This window comes from Oryctolagus cuniculus, chromosome 1 (assembly GCF_964237555.1).
Source record: "Oryctolagus cuniculus chromosome 1, mOryCun1.1, whole genome shotgun sequence".
Taxonomy (NCBI): domain Eukaryota; kingdom Metazoa; phylum Chordata; class Mammalia; order Lagomorpha; family Leporidae; genus Oryctolagus; species Oryctolagus cuniculus.
The window spans coordinates 35,843,468-35,849,382 of record NC_091432.1 but is presented as its reverse complement, the minus strand read 5'-3'; positions in this window follow the sequence as shown (position 1 = coordinate 35,849,382).

Genomic DNA, 5,915 nt, shown 5'->3' with positions numbered 1-5,915 from the left:
AAATGGAATTAAAAAATAAGTTTATTTTGGTACAAAAATTTTTTTAAATCCATGAATAGTTTTTTCATAGTTATATTGTCATGGACTTTTGGAGATCCTGATACACATGCATTTTAATTTTTTGTACCAAAATAAACTTATCTTTTAATTCCATTTTCTGCAACTTTTTATAAAGTACCTTTGTATGTGTGTAGGGGTGTATGTGTGTGTGTAGCCTTTTAATCCTAGCACCACAATGAACAAACAGTACAAAACATTAAGTCAAGCACAAGATAAATGATGCAATTAAGAGTGATGGTAAACATTAGATGTCTAATGCTGCTGCTGGTATAATATGGCATAGTATTTTACAGTAAGATTGTTAATATGAGTAGAAGAGTATACTATAATGAGAGAAGTATAATACCATAAGCCATAACACAGTCATATATTATGGATTATGTATATTATGATGGCTACATTGTCACTAAGAAATAGGAATTTTTCAGTTCTGTTATAACTTATTGTACCACCATTATATATGTGGTCTGATGCTGACCAAAACATCACTGTGTAGTGCATAATTGTATCTAATATTTTCTCTTTTTCTCCTTATAGCTTGATTACTCTTTTGTTAAATATGAGTAATGATATATACCTTAGATAATTATTAAGATTACAAAAAAGAGTTTTTATAAGAGTTCTAGGGGCCAGCGCTGTGGCGTAACAGGTTGAGTTGCCACCTGTGACACTGACCGGCATCCCATATGGGTGCAGGTTGGAGTTCCGGCCGTTCCATTTCTGATCCAGCTCCCTGCAAATACGCCTGAAAAAGCAGTGGAAGATGGCCAAAGTACTTGGGCCCCTGTACCAATGAGGGAGACCTGCATGAAGCTCTTGGCTTTGGCCTGGCACAGCCTGGGCCATTGCAGCAATTTGGGGAGTGAACCAGAGGGTAGATCTCTTGCACTTTGTTTCTCCATCTCTCTCTTTAACTTTCAAATAAATAAAATAAAACCTTTTAAAAAAAGAATTTTTAAAAAAATACTCATTGATTCTGAAATGTCTCTGGGTTTAGCAGCCAGCTGCCAAATTATCTAATTCAGTATTTTTTTAAAAGAGAGGAGTGGAATATAGGTATTTAGGGCACTATGCATGCTGTCACTTCCTCTGTAACAGGTAGTACAAATAAGAAACTAAATGAAATCCAGTATAAAATCACTGAGAAAGATAGGATTTTTAGGAATTTCAGGGGTGGTTATCAATATTTAAGAACATTTACAAAGTGAACTGAAAGGGCATCAGATTCCCATGGAAACTGTTCTAAGTTTAGTGCCAACACAGAAGACTCCAGAAAAATGTCAAATAAAAAACATACAGAATAATAAATTATACTTTGATTATACCAAGTGAACTATGGGAGGTGGAGGAGAAGGCAGGAAAATGTATAAACAATGTCAGAGACAATTTTTTAAATATTTTTACTGGATCCTTCATTATTCACATTTATTGGTTGATTTTGTCACCATCAAAAAAAGAACAATAAGATATTTTTGTCACCATCTAAAAAAGAACAATAAGATTTTTGACAACCTATTTAAAAATATCTATGCCTCTAAATAGTCCATCTGCATTATTTTGTTAACTCTTTTTGGAGCCATGTATATAGAAACCAATTTTCCAGGTTTCTACCACTTGTCATTTTGAATATATAAACTGATTATATTCTAAAAGGCTAGTGCCCAGCTGAAATAAACACATGTAGTTGTTATATATGTGTGTGTGAATAAACACAGATTAGAACAAGCAAAAGTGTCTTGAGTCCCTTGTATATACAGATAAATTAAATGTCCACAGGAAAAAACTGTAAGAATATTCTGAAAAAGAAAAGGAGAACGGATAAGCTCATCCTGATAATTAGATAAGGTAAGACATTGCAGTAAGTAGTTTGGGACTGAGGAAGAAGCAAATGAATCAATAGAATGAACAGAGAATTCAAAACTTGATACAAACCTATTTAATAAATGGGTATTTCAAATAACATATTCAAAAATAATAGACTTCAATAAATGATGTTGAGACAACCAAACAACCAACTAGGAAGAAAATATAGCAAGATCCCTACTTGTTTTGCACAATTAAATAATTTCCAGAGGTCTAAGATTTAAACATTTAAAAATGAAATTATGAGGGCTGGCATTATGGTGTAACAAGCTGAACAGTTGCTTGTGATGCTAGCAGTTCACAGTAGGGCACCATTTTGAGTTTCAGTTGCTCCACTTTTGATCCAGATCCCAGCTAATCTGTCTGGGAAAGCAAGGGAAAATGATCCAAGTTTTGGGCCCCTGCCAATGGTGCAAGAGACCAAGATGGAGTTCCTGGTTCCTGGCTTCAAAGTGGCCCAGACCTAGCTATAGTAGCATTTGAGGTGTGCACCAGAAGAAAAAAGCGCTCTTGCTCTCTCTCTCTCACTCTCACTCTCCCTCCCTCCCCTTCCATCACTCCATTTTTCAAATAAATAAATAAATAAATAAATATCTTACATGAAATTATGAGTACTCTCAGTTAATATATTCAAATCTTAGAATAGGGAAGATCTTTCTAAGTAAGACACAATTCAGAACTCATATGACTAAATAAGAAATTGTTCATAAGAATAGTGTAGTCAAAACTGGAGAATATTTGGAATATATAACAAAGAAAATTTGTTTAATATATACAGAAGATATATGACTAAAGATTAAGACAAGTAATCCAATAAATAATAATCAATGATATGAATATATAATTTGTAGAAGAAATCTTTAAATGTTCAATAGCCATAAGAAAAATTCATGATCCATAATTAAAGAAATATAAGCCAAAACAAGATGTTAGTTCCACCCAAAGATTGGTAAAAATTTCACAAGTCTAATACTGACCAGCTCTGACGCTGTAAAAGTGTGCTTTTGTACAAGATTTTGAAGACAAATTTGACAATATCTTCTAATATTTAAGGCACACTTACCTTTTTACATAGGAGTTCATTACAAGAAATTTAGCTATGTTCACACTTGTAAAAGCTCATCAAGATATATGTACAGGTGTCTATTGTAGCTAAAGAATAGAAAAAGAGATGTTATGGAACACAGTACAGCCTGTAATATAAGCAGCAAGACGTGTATTAGCTGATAATGAAAAGATGGCCAAGCCATATTGGTTAGTAGCAAAAACAAGAGCAGAATATTGTGTAAATTATGACCCTCCTTTAGTGTCGATGATATGCTTGAATATACATAACTTTTGGAAGGAAGTGCAGAAATTAATAATGATACATATCTGTGAACAAAGGACTGGGAGTCATTCAGAACCTTACTATAGTGTTTACTACATGTATAACATACTCTATCTTTTATGTCATAGACATTATGAGCCATTTGTTAAAGGATACCTTTTCTTATATTTAGAAATAAATGATGCTATTCAACATTAAAATTATACACAGCTATTTAGAGCTCAGAATAAATCATTCACTTATAACATGAAGCTAAGAAACCTCGATCTATTCACACAGTGATAGCATATGTTAGTTTCTATTTTCAGCTGATAATGGGGGAAAAACATATTTTGGATTTTCTGTTGAGAAGAAAATTTGTCATCTCAATCCATCTCTTCTCTTGAAGGACATAATTTAAAATTTACTCCAAGAATAAAGGAAGCCACTGGAGTGTCATGAGCAAGGCACTGGTGTGATCAGGCTTACTTTCTTAAAGGATTTCCTCAAGAAAACACACTTTACATGTGTCTTAGTCAAGGTCCTCAAGAGAAACAACCAATATGTTATGTAAATAAAGGAATTTATCATAAGAAATTGGCTTAGACAAGTTTAGATGTTAAGTTTCAACATCTGCAGTTAATAAGCTAAATGAATAGGAGAAATGAAGGTATAGTTCCAGTCCAAAAGCTAGATGTCTTGAGACCAAAGAAGAACTATGTTAGGTTCAAGTCTAAAGGCAGGAGGAAACCAATGTCCCAGTTTAATGAAATTAGACAGGAGGAATTCCGTCTTGTTCATGGAGGGTTGCTTTCTCCTTCTATTCAGACTTTAATTAATTGGGTGAGTCCAGATCACATTAGTTGGGGCAACTGGCTTTATTCAGTGTACCAAACCAAATGTCAATCCCATCCAAAAACATCCTAACAGATATACTGAGAATAATGTTTAACCAAATATATAAGCAGCTTATAACCCAACCTAGTTGATACAAAATGAACCACCACATAGGGAAAGAGTAGAAATCGGAAGAGCAGTGAAGAAATTCTTGCCATTTTTCAGGTATGAGAATATGATGACTTAGACTTGGGTCACAGGCATGAAAGCAATAGAAAGATGCAGCACTCAGAGCTGTTGGAGATTGTTATTATCATTATGTTGTTGTCACCATCTTGGTAACAAAAACAAAATAATAATAATAACTAAGAGTTCATAAGATAGTTAATGAAAGTGTACTATGACTCCTACTGCACTAACAGCAGCTTCTTTGTTTATTTTCCTGTTTAGGGGCAAAACAACAATTAGAGGTCAGAAAGATGAGAATGATCTGGTAAAGGCAACTGCGACCCAACTGTCTTTCCAGTGGGATGAGTGTAGAGGACCCTGGAAGCCACATGAAGAAAAGGATTCCAAGAAAGAGGTCAACTGAATCAAATACTTACAAGAAGCTGAGAGAACTAATGATGTATTTACAACACAGTGTCCTTGGGTGACTTGACAAAATGTTCCACTTGTTTTTATCGTGGTAAAATCTACATCAAATAAAATTTATCATGCTTTATTTTTATATTTCTTATTTACAAATAATCTATAAACAATAAAACTATATAGTTTACAGATTAAGGAGAATAGCTTACTAGGCACTCAGGAAGAAGTTCTCATAATAACATATTAGTGGGTGAAATGAAGTCTCTAGTCTCAGTGGCATCTAAATTATAGAATGCATGAACAAAATTCAGAGAGAGAAAACAAACGTCCAAGTTTTGACATAACTTTCACAACAGAAACATCATAAATTTTCCATATAGCTGGAGACATCGTCACTGGCTTCTCATACTGCAATGAAGCCACAAGGGGCTTCATATTTCAGTCTCGGCAACATGATTTTTTTTACTTGTTTCATCTCAAAGACTGAACATTTACTGGCCACTTGACCAATTTTTTAGGATACTGTGCTATATCTCCTTATATAGTACATTCATTTACATGGACACTTGAATTTGTTTAAAAATTTATAATCTAGGGGCCAGCACTGTGGTGTAGCAGGTAAAACTGCTACCTGCAGTGCTGGCATCCCATATGGGTGCTGGTTCAAGTCCCAGCTGCTCCATTTCCAATCCAGCTCTCTGCTATGGCCTGGGAAAGTAGCAGAAGATGATCCAAGTCCTTGGGCCCCTGCACCCACATGGGAGACCCAGAAGAAATTCCTAGCTCCTGGCTTTGGATTGGCTCTGCTATAGCCGTTGCGGCCAATTGGAAAGTGAACCAGTGGATGGAAGGCCTCTTTCTCTCTCTTTCTCTTTCTTTCTCTTGCTCTCGCTCGCTCGCTCTTCTCTCTCTGCCTCTCCTCTTTCTGTGTAACTCTGACCTTCAAATAATTAAATAAATAAATATTTTTTAAAAAGTGATATTCTATAAGGAATGCAAAGCTAACCTTCATGCTTTGTTTGTAATACAAGTATATCAAGAATGTTACTAGTACCCCCTCACTACAGCTATTATATTCTGCAGGTTATGTCTATATAGATTTACTGAAACGGCCCCCTAACAAGTCACCATGCAGCAACCATTTCCTATAGGCTATTCCCAGGACAACAGCTATAGTATTCCTTCTAAAATATGAGATATATTTCACCGCTATTCTTTTTAAAACTTCAAGTATCTCTCTCATTTTACTCAGGAA